At 40.6% G+C, this 18,517-nt stretch overlaps 2 long non-coding RNA genes across 3 annotated transcripts in view; one reads left to right on the top strand and one right to left on the bottom strand.

Moving 5' to 3' along the window:
- LOC148056285 (uncharacterized) overlaps positions 1–18,517 on the top strand; it is a 53,191-nt gene that overhangs the window by 5,394 nt on the left and 29,280 nt on the right. For both annotated transcript variants that reach the window (XR_015703528.1, XR_015703529.1), the window contains exon 2: positions 2,295–2,404. This is a non-coding gene — a long non-coding RNA (uncharacterized LOC148056285). The remainder of the gene's footprint in view (positions 1–2,294; positions 2,405–18,517) is intronic.
- Positions 5,307–9,722, bottom strand: LOC148056286 (uncharacterized). Its single transcript, XR_015703530.1, has 3 exons — positions 9,648–9,722; positions 8,028–8,067; positions 5,307–5,443 (listed from the first exon to the last, which is right to left on the bottom strand). It is a non-coding gene; the product is annotated as an uncharacterized LOC148056286 (long non-coding RNA).

Below are 18,517 nucleotides of genomic sequence, written 5' to 3' on the forward strand. Positions count from 1 at the left end.
GATAAACATGTTCAGAGAGCAGCAGGCTGTTTTCAATCATGACATATCTGAGCTGTGTTTAAAGTCACAACCTAAAGTGGCAAAGACACTGGTACTTTAGACTGGACCTAAAGTCAAGCTGAGCAGAGTTTCTTCACTCTGGTTCAGAAACATATCCAAAGCTGTTCCCAGCTGATTTCTGCTCTCTGCAGGTCTACCGGTGGCTCTGTCTGTAGGAATTTTCTACCCTCTTGAGCTTGATTCAGGGAGTCTGTCTGCCACTAGTAGGTTCTCTGCAATGCCAAAAGCTGTATCTGATCATTAAAGCAGGCGGGGGGGAGGCCACAAAAAGCCTCTCATTGCAGTTTCAGGATGGCACAGATATTTTTTTTCCTAAGCTCCACGTATTATCTCTAGTATTACATGGTGCATCTTTGCCCGCTCAGGCCAGGCAGTGTCAGCATCTGCTGGGAGGTCCTGCATTGTAGCACCACGTGGATACAGAGTCCTGCACTGGGTTCATTTGTAGCCAATGCACAGAAAGGAATAAAGGAAAACTTTCCCCTTCATCCATCAGTATACTGATGATTCCTGTTGCTGGTGTGACTAGCTGAGAAGGCGGGACTCTCCCAAAGTCATGCTCATCAAATGCAGTCTGAGCTCTGAAGTGGAGGGAGCCGTGGGTTAGATGGCACGTTCGTGACATGCACCATGCCCCCCAGACTTAAAGCCTTGATTGTCCATATTAATCCTCTGAGAGAGGAGAAATCATCTTCGCCTGCAGAGGAAGAAGTGTAATGCCCTGTGTCCAATTTTCTTTTCATTGCTGTTTTTATTATGGAAACAAAATATTCACTGATTCTAAAATGAAAATGGAGATAGCTAATTTTTGTAGTTCTTGCTAATAAAATTCTTAATGTGTTCTTCTCCCATTATCATAAAGATTGTTATGGTTTACTTTATCTCTGGAATCTTACTATTTTCCCCAAAATTCATGGGCATTCCTTATCTTCAAAACTCTTTTCATCTATTGAGATATTCCTTTTTTATCTTATCTTTATCCTCATAGTTAGTATGAACATATCTTTATTAATCCTACTTCTGTTTTTGTAAACAATAAGTGGCTATTGATCACAAAAGCTTTAGGATTTTTAAGAAGATGAGGCAGCAAAACTACTGGAAGCACTGGGTATGAGTCTAAAGAAGAAATTCTAGGTTTACAAGTAACCAAAAATCTGATAGATAGCAAGCTAATACAAAGCCATTTACAAATGAGTAATTCCAGTAGTATTGCAAAGTGGCAGCTTAATTTGCTATATTGTAAATGCTGCAGATAATACTCTGAGCTGAGGCCCTGTTCATACTGGTAAAATGCAGATCAAGTGTGTACATCAAATGTTATATGGTTTGGGGACAGGTGAAGTATAATTTGGCTGTACTGGAACCAGTCTGACTGCACTGCCTCATGCCTGAGCATACTTAAAAATGGGTTTCAGTGAGGGTTAAAGGGCTGCTCTCTGTTTATAAGCTGCTTTTCCCTCTGGAAATATTTTGTACCTGGTAAGGACCTAAGCAAAACTAAAACGATGCAGTTGCAAAGATTTGTTGGGAGAACACCTCTGAGCTGGTTTGCACTAACATCTGTGATTTACAAGGACAAGAACTGTTCTGAGAGCAGGAAAGGTGAATGTGACCTACAACTCAGCTCCTGGTCAAGGGCACTGCTGCACAAATGTGGGGCACAAAGCCACTGGTATTCTGAAATCTGACAATGGGAGAGTAGGGCCTCTTTACAGCGATTATTTTCATCCCCAGAAAAACAAGAAAGAAACAAACAACAGGAATCCAGAATGATTTTTACCTCGTATTGCACTTACAGAGTGCAAGAAGACTGTCGTGTGTGGCCCAGCCCTTGCACAGGTACAGTGGTCCCACTGACCACTGTAGAGCCAAGGTGCACATAGAAACAAACTTGTCACAAGGTGTACTACCCCTCACTCACGCTTTCGTTTATGGGCTTCTGCCACTGCCTTTGCTTGAGCTGGTCTAATAGTCCATGCTGGTGACTGAAGTACAGTTAATCTTAAGGCACTGAAGCCTGTTTGACTGTGTCTAGGTAGCAATTTAACAGAAGGAGAGAATTGGAATTGTCAAGGAATTCTGTGCATTTGACTTCTGAAATCCTGAAACTTTTATCTGTCCTTTCCTGGGATGGCAGCAGGAGTCTAGTAGTAAGCATGTCATGAAGAAAGACTGAAATGCCTCTAAGCTGTGTACCCCCACACCGGAATTCACCTTGTGTTTCCTTTTGACAGCCAGCCAAATGAGTTGCCTTCTCCTGGAATAACCTGAAAGCTGGCAGCTAGGTGGGAGCCAGAGCAGTGATGGATTGCCCAGGCAGCCACAGCAACTCCAGTGTCAGCAGGTAACAAGGCAGCTGGAATCCTTCATTTTCAATATGTCCCCTCCATCTCCTTTGAGCCATCAGGACATGCAAAGCACATGAAGTACAGCATGAATCAGGCCAGCTTTGCTGACAGCACATGCTGACAGCAGGCTCTCTGGTTCAGACCCTCACTCCTGCCATTAATCTTTCCTGTATTGAGCCAAATGCTCACAGTGGCTTTTCCTCACCCTCTCTCTGTTGAAAGCAAACTGTTACAATTGCTGCTGAGGTGAGGAGGAGAGGACAGGGCAGCCTGTGCGTCAGAGGATCGAATCTCTGGCAGCAGGGAGAACGTGCAGCCCTTGTCCTGCCTGAGCAAGGCTGGCCTCTGTGCACATTGCTATGGCAACCTCAAGCTCTTGGGTGACTTGATGCCATCAGTGAAACCTGTAGGTTGCACTGGCTGTGAAGAAAGTGTTTTGAGACCCTCATTGCTATTCCTTTTCCCCGCATCATTGAACTCGGACCACCACTGAACTTGCCAGCTGCTGTGGAGCACAGGCTGTAAGATTCCTGGAGACATAAGCTTTTCTGTTCTTTTTATTATAGCAGTTTCTGCTATAATGTCCACACATTGCTAGTACAAAAAAAGACAACAGAAGGATAAAAGCTAATTATAGCTGTTGGCAAAAACGGTGGAGGCTCTCTCCATGCTGGCAGTAGTTCACTTGACACGTGATTAATGGTGGTTAGTGTGGGCACAGCCAAAGCTTGTACAACCGTAGATAAATAATAATGAAGTTTAAAAAGATATATGCTCCTTGAGTTAATAATTTTAACAGGCTGTGAGAAATGTTGCTGTTCTCATGGTAACAGGAAAGCTGTAATTTCATCTCTAATTTGAGAATGCTTGTATAATGTGTGCAGATAGCTTTCTGATGGGAACTTTTTTTCTCTCTTCTTTAATTGAAGCCTTTTTAATGAAGTGATATTATTGTGTAGTTTGGGCAAACAATTCAAAATGGACTAATTAGCACTAAATACACCATTCAAAAGTATAGTCAGAATTATTTGGAACTAAACTGGTATTGCTGCTTGCAACCCCTGGTTTCTATATCAATAGGTGCCTGATACTGATGTACGTGGGCATCTCTCAGGGCTCTTCAGGAGATTCTGAATGCATTTGCAGCTCACTGGAGGTTGGATTTGTAGAGTTATATTCATTAGATAAGAAAGGAATGCATCTCCTGGTCCTCATCTCTGTACTACAAGCACATGTGGTCGCTATTTGAATAAATACCTCAAGAACAAAGACTCTGAAAACCCAAGGATTTGGACAATCACTTTTTCTATCATGGCTTTGACCTAGATATCAAGATACACAAAGATATCAAGAGTCTCATCATTTCTATAGTCATCCTAAAAAAAATACAAATAAGGCACCCAAATATGTGCTGCAGGTGCAAGACTGAGAATGAGACTTTCTTGGAAAACCAGCAAGAATTAGGCCTGTGATTCTTTAGCACTTTCGAAAGTATTATCTGTGGTCCCTTTCAGTTTATTACAATGGCTTAGTCATGGAAACCAAATGACAGCATACATAATGAAAGTATTTCTGCTAGTTGTACAAAAGCGTCTCCATTGACTACTAATCTTAAACCATCTCCACTGCTCATTTTTCCTATTAAAGCTCTATATTCAGGTTTATTATTCTGTATCTGTTCAAGAACATTTAACTGCCTGATACTGGGACAGTGCCAAAGCAGTTTTAGAGTACTTAGAAATATGAATTAGTGCTTTGCTTATAGGAAAACAAAATGTGACCTTGCCCCAAACGGATGTGTACAGGGATTGAACTGGGACCTCAGTTACCCAGGGGTAGGAGTGGATGCGTAGGTGGTTTGATGAGCCTCACTCACCAGAGGGAGCTGGAGCTGAGCATGGAGGAGGAGGAAATTGCCATTTGCAGCTTCTTGTTTTTATCTTTCAGCATAGACAGATTGACATGTGATGAAACATACATACACATTTCACAGTTAGCTTTTCAAAGGCTGTGTTACTTCAGAATCATTAACCTGGCTGAGATCTTTGCATTCTTATCTGCTTTGTTGAATATTTTCACAGCAGCAATTGGTGGTGTCTTGCATATCCTTAAAGCTGCAAAGCTAGCATTTTAATTTATCCTAATTCAGAACCTAATTGTCTTGCACTGTTGGCTAATTAAATGTTCAAAGAAGTGATAAATTAAGCAGGTTGATCATTACAACACAACTAATTAGTCAGTCCAACTGAATCTGAGCCTCAAAATCCACACTCCCTGAGATGACAGGAATTTTGGGGATGTGCAAGAAAGCAAAGTGTGTGTCAATGTTCAGGAGGAAAAAACTTCCTTGAATATTTCATGTGAAGTGTCCAAATCTCACATCAGTTTGGGGGTTTTCAGGCTTTTTATTTTGTGCGTAAGAAATTCCTTTTCTGGTGGCCACTAAAAGAAAATGAAGTTACAAGGTAGCAACTTGAGATGTTGAGATTTGCAGCTAGTTTCTTACAGGATCTGACATCTTCCTGTATTAGACACAGAGTGTACTTTGTGAAAATAGGTATGAGTGTTTTTTTTAAAAAAACAAACAAACGCACAAAACCCCCAACCCTCTCAACGTTAGTTAAATACCTAAATAGACAGCTATAAATGTAATATTCCCTGGTAGGGAGCTTCCATTCACAAAGGTTTTCATACAGCATTTTACTAAAAATTCTCCCTGGGGTCAAATTAGTTAAGATCTAAAGACCAAAATGTATGTTCTGAAAATCTCAGTCTATCTGTGCACCTGCTCAAATTCTCAAGACAACCTTCTGCCAGAAAAAAAATCTGTACAATGCATCATCATAGCAGCTTGATGTTCTTCCTGCTAATATATCCAAGTGCTCTTTCGTCCTCCCACACAGCCCACTGTACAAAGGTGCGTGTCTAGGGAAGCGGCGTGTTGGCGCACTGTCCGGCAGCACCACATCATTGGGGACTGGCTGGAATGAGAACCTGGGGATGGTGTGCCTGGGACAGGACACCCCATCTTGCAGCTGAAAACAGGGATGAAAAATAGTCAGCAGAGGTACTGAGATTGTTTAATTAAAGCATGTGGGGGACCTTATCTGGGAATTCGCCTCATTAGTTAGCAAGCATGGTGCTTGGCTCCTTGCTGCAAGAGAGAAGGATGCCTCAGAAGCAACCCTTGGTGTGATCCTGTGGAGTGCTGCATCTTTCCCAGCCCCCCTCTGCTCTGCATAGTGTCTGGCTGTTACCAAACTCCTCCACCCTATCTTGCTTCCATACTGCTGATCCTCTCTGTGGGTTCAAGTCTCAGTATGTTTTTCACCAAAACCAAAATAAGCAACTGTTTTCACCATCTCCATGCACAGCTGTCTCACTTTATTTGCAATCATATCACTCACTGTTTCGTTCATTAGTAGAGTTTTCTTCTCTCTTCCTTTGCATTTAGGACAGTGAGATTTGACGTTTCCACTCTTCTGTGGTGGAAATAACAAATAAAAATTGCTAACGGTGTCTCTCAAGGGTAAATTTCAAATGCAGGCTTCCCACAGGCTCTGTTTTTCTCACCTATCCACAGTCGCTGTGGTGTGGGACCAGTATTTAGATCACTCTCTCAGTGCTGCTGCAACAGCTAGACTACTCTGTCTTCTTCCGCCTGCCTCTTCTAGAGGTGATAATAAGTTTTAAAGGTTTTCTGCTTGTCTTCTCACTGCCATGAAGAAAGTGTCTTGTCAATGGCTTTTTGCTTTATCTACTGTTTCCTTGTGTAGTGGGTTATAACTTGTTTCCTAAACTCAGAACTCCTGCTTGCTTTGCTGAATCAGCTGGTATTTCATAGTGCAAATGATACTCTTAAAATTAAAGCCCTAAAAAGTTCTAATTTCTTTTTTTTTTCCATGCTCTAATTGGTCTAGCTGGATTATGTTAATTATTTCTGATCAAAACTGCTTAATTAGCATGTCAGGTCAATTAGTGATGGCCTTTGGGGTTTAAGATAGTTATTTTATTTTTATTTTTAGTTATAGTGTAGGCAATCCACCATTATACATTTTATGTTTCTAGAACTATCCCTGAATTAATGGAAAGTTAACAGACTGGGATATAAGAAAATGCTTCATAAGCATCCACTAATATCTTGCACTGGGGATCACTGGTACCTAAAATGCTTCTTCAATGCTTCATCATTGAAATCAGTCTTGAAAGCAGAGTTCATGGCCTCACAGCTGGCCCACAAGGGGACAAGCACCAGGAGAGCCATGTACTACCCTGAGCCTGAGGGACGAGGATTAGAACGGGGAAAGCTGCAACCACAAGTGTTCTCCCTTCCTGTTCATAAAACACAGGGATAGCAGTAATTTCCCATCTGTGAGATCCATTTGAGGAACTCCTTGTAAAATACTGAAGGGCTGCTAAATGTTGTTCTGTTTATTTCTTGCAGATAACTTCTTGTAATACCCATTCATAATCAGAGAAGCCTTTAGATTACACTGGCATAGAGGGTGTCAAAGAAAAGCTGTCCACAAATTTAAGTCTCTCTTTTTTTAATATTCTAAATACTTGATTTATTTCTCTGAGTGTAGGTTTTCATCAAACCATCTTTCTCCTTAATTGAGCTAATAACTTTACTCCTGTCCTCCTCTTTGTTCAGTCTGGCAAGCAATTTCCCAGCCTCATCTCCCATCTCATATATCCACTTTTGATCTGATTATTAGCATTTAATCTTCTACAGCATTCAGCGTACGATATTCAAACCCAGCCTTATTTAAGGAAGTAATACCTTTTGGTGTGCTGGGTGTCACACATTTCTCCTTTGTAAGGTAACAATTTTATCTTACATTATTGCGAGTTATTTGCTCTCCATTTTAATTTCCCCCCTCCCCTTTTTTAACTGGCATATGACTCCTCATAAGAAGATATAAATGGAAATGCAACTGCAGAATGAAAATTGAGGTAGGCTTAGATTTATATATGAGAAATACCCAATGAGCAAGCATTGGAGGATTTAACTCAGAAATACCCAATTTACCCACTTCTGAAGAAGCTGTTACCTCCAGGTAGCTAGTGGATCCTTCTAGAAAGGCTGAATACCCACCCATCCCCTAGCCTTTCCTTACTCCATATGCAATTCACTGAAATCATTCCCAGAGGCCAACTGTTCAAACTGAAATCTGAACGGAAATTGCATGATGCTGTTGCTGTATGTCTGGATTCATCTGTCAGGCAGACCCGTCTTCATGCTAATCAGTTCAGATCAGCTTGTGTACCTCATCTGCTAGGTATGGACTATTCAGGTGGGTGACCAAGAAATGGCAAGTGATCTTAGAGCCAAGAATGTGTCTCTAATGCAGGAGTATAGTGTGCACTGTTAGCAGTGGGCTGGTCAACTGAGAGGACTGATCAACTGGTGTTACCACAGCATGCTCACCAAAATGCTGCTCCTTCTTCACTTATGCACGTCTTCAGCTATTTCCAGCTAAATTCCTAGGGATCTGTTCTAAGCTTTTTCCCAGATGCAATTTGACATTATATTTGTTTGCAGCTATAAACATACATGAGAAATGCTGATGAGCAATAGGTGCACAGTCATATTGTAATGGCTGCTGCACTACTCACCCTTTCTCAGGTGACGACCTTCCTGCTGTCACACTTGCAGCTATCAGAAGAGATCAAAGAAAGCAGCTTTTAGTAAACAAAAAAAAATAATTGGTACAAATACAGAACAAAAAGCAATAAAATAAATGGCCTTCCGGCACTTCCAATTTAGTTGCCTTTCCATAGGTCTTGGTCAGCAGTCTGCCCCCCTCTGCCTCCCAGCCTGCATCCCAGACACATCCATTCCCCACTTCAGGAATCAAATCAACGAACCAGATTATCAGGGACAGCCCCCCTTTTAAACAGTTAACAGCCTAGAGTAAGCATTCCTCATTTTGATAAATCAAGACTTAAAACTTGCTAGAAAACAATTCTCAAAGTTCATGATTTGCTGCTGTGTCTTTCAAGTGCATGCCTAGTGTCCCTATCTGTGAAGCCACTGAATGGTCTTTCTTTTTGTTTCTAACTACAATCCTATCCCTGCCCTATCTGACACACTCTGTTTCAAACACTAAATTATTTATCATTAATTCTAGGTACTTCATGTATGTCATATAATTAACCTCCCAAATTAATAGGGAAAAGGAACTGAAAAAATACAACATTCTGAGCTTGAAGTCTTCTCTAAGTAGCACAAAAATGGAACACAATTGGATTTACCATTTAAGTCTGTCCTGGTTTCAGCTGGGATAGAGTTAGTTTTCTTCATAGTAGCTGGTAGAGTGCTGTGTTTTGGATTTAGGATGAGAATAATGTTGATAACACACTGATGTTTTGGTTCTTGCTGAGCAGAGTTTACACTAGTCAAGGACTTTTCAGCTTCTTGTGCTCTGCCCGGTGCGTAAGAAGCTGGGAGGGACAGTAGCTAGGACAGCTGACCCAGACTGGCCCAAGGGCTATTCCATACCATATGACATCATGCTCAGTATATAAGCTGGGGGAAGAAGAAGGAAGGTGGGGACACACACACAGACACATTTGGAGTGATGGCGTTTGTCTTCCCAAGTAACCGTTACGCGTGATGGAGCCCTGCTTTCCTGAGGATGGCTGCACACCTGCCTGCCGAGGGGAAGTAGTGAATGAATTCCTTGCTTTGCTTGCGCACGTGGCTTTTGCTTTGCCCATTAAACTGTCTTTATCTCAACCCATGAGTTTTCTCGCTTTTACTCTTCCTATTCTCTCCCCCATCCTACCGGGGGGGGAGTGAGCGAGCGGCTGCGTGGGGCTTAGTTGCTGGCTGGGGTTAAACCACAACAAGGTCTTCTTAGTTCAAACCTTTCCTGCCGTTACATTAAGAAAAGATGTTTCTTTTGGGTCTCATTTATGGCAATATTTTAAACAGAAATTTTCTTTGTTCTATGCAAATATATTTAAGGGACATCAATCATCAAACTCTGAAAAACAGAGTACTCTTATATGCTTTAGGGACTGGTATAGCATGGCTAGAAATTCAATAATTATGCAACAAATTAAGACTTGTTTTCTTTCATTTTGTAAATTCATTCATATTACAGTGCTCTCCTGATGTCCAAATAGATACAACAACAACAAAAATCGGCAGTTCATCAACAATGATTTACACATCAGACAAGCTAGTGGTATTTAGAAAATGTTAGCAACAAACACTGTCACTCTACATACCGTCTTCACAGTGGATGAGTTGGAGAGCATGGCATGGAGTTTTTCAGTTGGTTTTCTAGCAAGCAGCGTTTTTAGTCTTGCTTCTGAGGGATGGGATGTTGTGTGTGGGGGTGTTGTTTAATTTCAGAACTGATTAGGAATGTGAATTGGTAATTCTGGGACTTGATTGCTAACAGCTGAGACATTATGGGACATTCTGCACTGGAAGATTTGAAATGGCTGAGGGAAAACTGCTCCTACTGATTAATAACACCTTTACTCTACACTTCCTCCAGGCAACATGCTCCAAAAATAGTGTGTGGAAGGCTTGGGCTATGCAACCAGGTTCAGCCAAGAGGGGTTTGTGTGCTCGTCAAGCATCTGCAGAATAGAGAGGAAAATCTTTGCCAAAGATGCAGGAGATGCATGTTTCTTTTCTAACCTTGAAGGCCTGTGTGAATGACCATCTAGGTAATGGTTTATTGTAGTACCTGGAACATAAATGCTTCCACTCTGGCTGTCTAATCACACTGTAAGCTCCTCAAGGCATAACTTCTTACTCCAGAAATAAGCAATCAACGTAGTAAGGCTGTGGCTTTACAATTTGCATACCACTGTAGCGCTTATCCTTGTACACGCAAATTCCAGTCACTCACTTGCAGCTGGCCTCCCCTGGGTGACCAGCTCCACAGCAGAACTTGGAGATGACCATGTATGTGTGATTTCATTTATTTATTTATTTATTTATTTATTTATTTATTTATTTATTTATTTATTTTAAATGCAAGGAACTAAACTAGATCTTTTTCAAACATAGCTCTAGCATTTACTCCTTCAGTTATTTGAAGGGAAATGCAGGTGAATGCATTCAGAAAGCTGGATGCATTTGGCTCTTATACCTGGTAATGCAGGTGTAGTGGCTGTGCTTTTTCTTACTTAACATGCTGACACATCACAGTGTCACAGTGTGTGTTTCAGTGTGGTTCCAGCACCCCATGGATGCTCATGAAAGAAAGGTAGCTCCCCTTTATCCTCTAGTAAATCCTGGTGCTATATTTCCCCACCACATATTAACACAGCCCAGCTGGCTACTTAGCTTATCATCAATACACCTACATGCATATGCACAAAAACGTCCTGAAAATGGTTTGGAAGTTTCTTTCTAATGGTCCTTGCACTCTAGTCTGACTACAAGCAGTTGTGTCAAAAATAGCAGGCTTGTTCCAGAAATAAGTGAATAAGAAAACTGCCAGTATGAAATACTTATCATGGAAATAGCCTGCCACTGTGCTGGTCTCCTTGTGATCCCACACTGCTGATGAGTGCTGGAAACAGTCCCTTTCTATGCACAAACGCACCCTTCAGCCTGAGGGGAGTCCAAATCTGTTTGCGTGAGGGATGAGAGCACTTTAATGCCATGCACGCGTTGTTATTGTTGTCTTATGTTCATTAGTGCTAATTGCAAGGTACTGGTGAAGCACAAGTGATCACAAGTGATGGCAACCAGTGAGGAAATTGCCAAATGATCTTACAGAGGCTAGTTCTGTCCTCAGTTAAAACCATTTAAAGCAAAGCCCGGCCTAGGAAGAATTTTCTATAGTCAAAAATTTAAACAGAAGCAGGACCAACACATACCTGGAGACGCAGATCAGCAAAAGTCTGGGCAATCCATTAGGAAATGGAGGTCTTTCTAATTACAGAGCTTGGTATAACCATCTGCTTAGTACAGCAGGGAGGGAATAGTTCAAAAAGGCAAAAGTATTAAGCTCCAAAAATTTAAGAATCCAACAGGCATGAGACGGCTTACCACTTCTGGGTTTTTGCACGCTAACAAAGCTGTATTCAAGCATAATGAAAACGCCTTTTTTCTCCTTCTTGAAAAAACATAATGAGAATGCAGCATTGTGGATTTTTGTTTGGGGTTTTATTTTGGTTTTGGTGGGTTTTTTTCCTCTAAGTGTGTTTGTATAAAGTTTCAGGCACAGATTCTCTAACTTTTTCTTGAAGTCTTCACAAGTGCTCTCTCTTCAACAATGTATCTAAAGACATTTTGATGTGTAAAAGCTCATGAAGAGTGGTTAATGTGATAAAAGCAGAAGCTTGAAGCAATGACATCTAAAGAGAGTCTGTCTGAAGATCTTGAAATCAGATAGAATAAAGAGAAGGCTAAAATGACAAACATGTTTGATCTTATGTACTTAAACAGAAAATCATTTCTGAGCCCTGTCTTATCCTATAAAAGAGCTGATGAATGTCTTGGATTTAGATACATGTAGCTATATTTGCTACTGAGAAAATTACATACTTGCCCCTTTGCACTAGTACTGTATTTTGGGAGTTTGAGTTTATTGATTTAAAAATGCGAATCACCCACTTCATTCCTCCTCCCCTCTCTGCCTAAAAAAGTATTCAAGTGGAAAACAGAAGTTGGCTTTCTTGTACAAGGAATTAATTTCCTCAAGGAAAAGCAATGAAATGCCTCCAAAAATGAAGTACTGAGATGATTTCTGGGTCAAGTAGGGAAGAGCAGTGCGCACAGAAGGTAGCTGTGAGTCAAGTGCAGTCACTGCAATGCAACTACACCATTTACAGGGGGAAGGGCGAGTAATTAGGGTGAGAGAAAACAATTTCTATGGCATTAAACCTGTAAATAAAGGGAGAATATGGAGGAATACTATGGCGTGAGCCCTAAACCTGTTATTTGTGTATTCAAGTCTGGAGCTCACAGATCAAGACAAGTGGAGAGCTTGGTAACAAGGAGGTAATGATGATCATCCAACTGACCTTAAACTTATCAATGGACTTGTATAGGCACAGACAAGCTTAGACCTAGAGCCTTTCTTTTAAAAATGTAGGCTCTATTCTTGCAGAATTAAAGGAAACTTGTTTAACACATGCTCATATTTTGAAATCCTTCTTCCCCCAAGCCCATAAAGCATGTAAAGCCTTTAAAAATGTTTTGTACACAAGAAAACTAATTTTTCTTGTCTGCATTCAGGAGGTTCCTAGTTCAACCCTTCCAGCTACAGAAAGCTTTTAGTATACCACAGCCCTGATTCAGTAAAGCATTTAAGTAGTTGCTTTATTGTAAGTGCAGCATTACACATACAGCTCTGAGCTCCATATTCAGGGGCAAGAAACTAAATAATGGTGCATTAGAAAAGTTCATCTCTATTAAATGCTGCCCTGTTCCTTCATCTTGCAAGGAGGTGCGAAGAGAAGCACAGAAGGCTGAGACTGCAGTCTCTAGTTACTGATCCACCTGGCCAACAAAGCAGCCTAGCTTGTGCTTACTAGCACACTCCCTTTCTCACAAATCTGCTTTTCTTTCCCCACCTGCTCTCTAAAGGACCTACATGTTATCTGTGGTTGGTTACTGCTGTCTCTGTCCAACGCCAAGATGTGTCAACCTCCACGTGTTCTTGCAAGCAAGTCACTGTCCCATGTGCCAAGTATCTGCACAAACAAAATCTCTAATTTCATGCAATAAAACCTGCTAAAGAAGAGTAAGGAGAGAGCATCAGCTCTAGATCAATGGAGGCTGGGGCCACCTAAGCCACTGTGCATGGGCTCCAGTCAGCAGAGAGCAGCAGTTTTAATATTATTTTAGAGACTCTCCAATTCCTTATGCACCCACATCTCTGGTATTATGCTGAAGTTACACTTGAATGTACAATATTTGCATTCCACTTGCTAATTCATGTTGCTTGTTCTCCCTAATCTCGACATCACTGCACAAATCATTTTCATGCTCTATTTCCTATGCAGTGCAGCTTCCTGGTTTTGTAAGCAACATTATTCTTCCCATTGAAGTTAATTTCTATAGTAGACTATGGACTGGCTCTAACTTTCTCTCACCTTCCCCACATTTCAGGAGGAGCTACACAAACAAAAGTCAAAGGAATTTTTTCTATTACCTTTTTAATAACCTTATGGGCTACTGAAAAGGTGCTAGTAACTTCTGTTCTTCCTCTTCTAAGGCCTGTTTCAAAGCTGCTGAGAGCTGTTACATTCACAGGGTTGTGGACAAAACTACTTCTCACCGGTAGACAATCAAAGTAGATGTAAGGCACCACTGTGAAGGAGTCAGTTGAGGAAGACGAGAGAGAGAGCCTGCTGAAGGCAGCCTTACACCTTCATGGATAGAATCAATTCAAAACATGAATCCTGAAGGTAGTAGGGGAGCGGAAGAAAGGTCCATGAGGAAATAGAATAAGTCTGTGGAAGGCCATGAAGGGTGGCACAGATTTTGCAAGGTACTTTTCAATATGTGCGGCGTCCCAGAAAAAAGCCTTTTAACTCCTTTGGCTTTGCTGGCTAGGTGGCACTTTCTGCAGCTGTCATGCAGGCCCATTTTTTTCGAAACAAAGCCACAGCTAAATGTACCTAACCTAAATCAGCACATCTCTGTATGTAAGAAGTTGTCAGCTGACCCTGATGAACGCTGACCAAAGTATCCACTCATTCAGTTTTTGTTTTCTGTGATGTCTGCAATGTCACATCGGAACGGGTAGATCTTAGCCTGTCCTAGTTTAAGGTCTGGTTTGGCATCCAGAGGAAGTCACGCTGAGTCAAGGCTCATTCATTAGTTTTACATCTGCTGACTTTACACTAAGAAATGATTTCAGGATCCATTTCCTAGTTCTATAGCAGGGAATACAGGATTTCTTACATACACAACCTGCAAAATGCTGTAGGAAAAAACACAGTCTGTGCTGTGCAGTGTAATTTAGACCATCTGTAATGACAAATCTTTCCAAGTTATATTTTTGCTGGTGCTATCTGACATTTCTCTGTGCTGGGGTATGAGTTATACAGCAGCGATTCTCAGCAGACATCAACAAAAGTGTCCCCAGCTTCAGCAACACCGTAGCTCTTTAAATTATGCCTTGTCCATGTGCACGGACACCTGCAATGGAAGTTCTGATATATCCACTTTTATTCCCTCAATGTTTGCTTTCCACTCATACAGGAAATGGTATGGTTTTTTCCTTTTGGCTGTGGGGCAACAAGTTTCATTTCTCTTGCATTTCCTTATGAAGGTATCCTTCCTAAGGATGCCAGGAGACAGCAGCAATGCATTTTTGCATGGCTTATAATTAAAAACTCTTCATGAACTTTACTTTTTGCGGCCCGCAGGGGCAAGGAAATATCCAATGTTAGTGCTTAAGTCCACTTCATACTATATGCTTAATAGTAGCTACATGGGTGTAGTTAGTGAGCATTAACAGCAACAGATGCTTTAAATGGCTGCTCATTTCTTCTATCTTCTCTCCTGTGTGCTCAGAAATGGCTCAAAGTACAGCACAATAGAAATCGTCTCTGTTTTGTGTCTAAATTCCTGCAGATTTTTGCTGTGTTCAGTGAAGGCACAGAACAATCGTAGTCGTCCTACAGGAATATAGATTGTATCTGTAACTTGTCGACACGTGAAGTCAGTTTTGAAAGTATCTCCCTGTTGCTGTCCATCTGCTGATGGAAAAGTACAAGGCCAAGATGCAAGGCTAGCATTCAGCTGCACAAATGTCACTCTAGATGCTCCTCCAGTTGCCACTTCACATCAGCGTAGCTCTTTTGCAAGTCCTGTGCTACATCCACTGGCCTGTTCTGGAGGTCTGGTTTTTAGGCACTTGAAGTTCAATTTTTAGGCCTTCAGATTGAGTTTCTGGCTCTGCAACAAGTTCATCTGAGACTTAAAGCAAATCTCTTGATTCCTCTGCAAGACACAGATAATGATCTTTTCTATTTAAACAGTAGGAGGCTCAGAGAAGAACAGTAGTTACTACATGTACATCTAGATCCTAACACAGCAGGACCTCAATCTTAGCTGATCCTCAGGCACTAGACCATTGATATTTGTTTCATTTCTCTCTCTCTCCAAGCTGTCAGCATGCTGTGGCCAAGAGAACAGCTTAGAGGCATTTCAGGGGTGGAGACTGGGTATTTTAAAATGTTATTTCTGCTTTAGGCTAAGAAACTTAACCATTCTGGGACAAATTATTTGCTGCTACTGTGCCGAGATCAGCTTTCATTCATAGCTTATACAGATGTTTTACTCAAAATTGCTGATCCTTCCACTTGTTCACCTCCTGTTCGCTGAAGTACCACCATCTGCGTACTAAGTGGTATATAGTACACAGCCATATTTTTATTCTCTTCTGGAAAAAAAAGGATGGGCTCAGTTGTCCTATCCCCTAGACTAAAATGCTTTCTACATAATGGTGAGTCACATACGGGTTTTGCCTTACCTGTAGCAGAGTTTAACATTTTATACTGACTCGTAGGAGAACATTAACAGAATACCTGTTCCTGCCTCTAAATTAAGGCAAAATCAAGTCTTATCAGTGCCCTTAAAAGATAACTACACTAATTTTCCCACTTTACTTTTCTGTCACTAATTCAGAATTATAAAATACATTATTATACGGCACAGATTTTCATTCTCTCTTGTACAGCACTTAAAATGTTTTGTTCACCTACCAAATGTTTTGTTTCAATATTTATGGTTTGGATACTTTTCATGTGCCTTAGACTACTATAGATGCTCCAAAAATGGCTTTCAACTGTCCTTGTTTCTGAAGCCACCTTTGCGTGTTTTTTCTTTTCACACTGCTCTCCAGAGTACATCTTCTCAAAGCCACCTGCGTTTTTGTTGTTTTTTTTTTTTAAATCAACAGCAGTGCTTAGAGTTTAAAAATAATAGATTATATTTTACTTGGGAGCACATAGGATGAGCTTCAACCGAACCATTAGAATAGTTTAGACAAACCGTCTTTTCTCTGACAGATATTTTTCCAGACTTCTTGAGTGGGGAGGAGGGTGAGTGCAACACAAGCATGCAGAGTTGCGGCGAGGAGGGCAGTCTGGGGGCTGGAGCCTACAGGGCGTAGAGTTTTATGCTTCACAAATCATTGAGCTGTAGCCAATGCAGGACAGGAGGTCTCTGCCACAGCCTGATCTTTTGGAGAGCACTCCATTTCAAAAATGAGCTGGAATAGTATGATCTAGTGTGAGGTTAAACTGTTCTATTGAAAATGGACAAACCAAAACTCATTTGCCAGGTTTGGTTGACAATACTGAGTAATAAGCTAGGGATTTGAATGCCTTTGCTGCATGCAAAAAACAGTTCAATGTACGGAGGCTTTTAGTGTTGTAATGGTTGAGCAGATAAAAATGGAGGATTATTCTCTACTGGTTTTTCCTGGCGGGAGAGGAATCATCTCTTTAATCTCATTGCCATGGAAAAATTCCAGTTCAGGAAACCAGTCTCTTCCCTCAGATAGGACGACGTTGCTGGGCTGCTCCTCCCAGCCTGGCTATGAGCTGTGGCACTTCCACGGAGGATGAAGCGACGTGACTGCGGTTTAGTGCTATACAAATGTGATTGCTTTGTTGATCATCAAGAAAGATGACATGCCATTCACAAGCAGCATGCTGGAAAAAAGAAGTTTTCATGCAATCATTTGTAGTTTACAATTTAACACAAAACCTGTTAAAGCACAAAAGCAGTCTGTTATAGTCCAAAAACACTGTGCACAGCAACTTTTGGTGTTTATTTATGAAAACAATAGTGTGGTTCCAGTGGGAACTGATCAAGTTGCATAAAAGATTTAAGAGTCCATTCTGTAGCTGTAATAATGCTTTTAGCACTTTCTCAGATCCTTCCCTATATTCCAACATAGTGGCTTGTACTAGTTTATCTTTTGGACGATAAACCATTTTATGCCTTCAGTATTTTGGAAGTGGTATCACGACAAAACAGATTTAAGCCACAAAATAATACATGCATTTTCTGTTTGGAAATGTGTTAAATCTGTTTTTGAGAAACTAACTGCATGTGAAACTATTAGCTCAGTATTGGTAATACCCTAGAATATCACTCTAAAAGTGATGGCAGGTTTTTGTTAATGAGTAATCCTGTTTTAATACAACTCTGTTGAAAAAATCATCATTGAAAAATCATGTTCAAGAAAAAAATATGATTCCTCTCTGAGACTTCAAGCAATTTATTTTGTTTTGTTTTTTAATAATTTCATCAAAAGAGTTCTTGAAGCCTTTTATGAAATGAAAACTAAGGGGTTTTGGGGTTGGTTTTTTTTTTTTTAGTTCTTCTTTAAAAGTATAACCGATTTTTGAGCCATACCCAGGTTTTTCTAAATGTTCAGCAGGTAAATATGCCAAAATTAACAACTCCAGTTCAACATTTAAAATAATAGTAATGGAGGCAGGGTGATACTGTCCTCAGTTAACGTTAGCAGTTTGCATCATAAGGGAGCATGGCCTCAGACAGAGCAATTTCGATGTATTATTCCCATGAAGAGAATTCAGGTATTGTAGCTAGAGTGAAGCATTAGCATCGATACCCATGCTTTAACAGGTACATGAGAAATAACTCCCTCTGCAGTGCTTAGGAGAAAGTAATTCCATTTAGGACTACATAAATTTTCAGTTTGTTAATTAGGTTAAGAGAGGAAAAATAACATTAGGAACTTTCACTGGAGTTGTATTAGCTTCAAAATTGCAAAGAAATTGAAAGAGAATTTATGTTATCCAGTAACTTTGGCAATCAGCTCTACTTCCAAACCAGAGCCCCCAAACACTAAAATCTTCACTTAGACGTGTGTTCCCATTTTACTCCAGCACCATTAACCTCTTTCTTTTTTCTCATATTTTTTTTAATAATTTGCTTTTCATTATAATTTCTCAAAGACAAATAGCTTGTGAAGTAGTTATCCAAATATATAACACAGAATTATTCTGAAATCTGTCATTTTAGGAAGCATTAGCCAGAGTAGATGTACTCAGCCCAGGTATGCCAGGTCATATAAAGGAATTACCCCAGAGAAATGGCAAGTAGCTAAAGCCTCTTTTGAAAATGTCAGGTCCCCCTT

This window comes from Nipponia nippon, unplaced genomic scaffold (genome assembly GCF_047370975.1).
Source record: "Nipponia nippon isolate SJK-2023a ecotype South Korea unplaced genomic scaffold, ASM4737097v1 scaffold_15, whole genome shotgun sequence".
NCBI lineage: Eukaryota > Metazoa > Chordata > Aves > Pelecaniformes > Threskiornithidae > Nipponia > Nipponia nippon.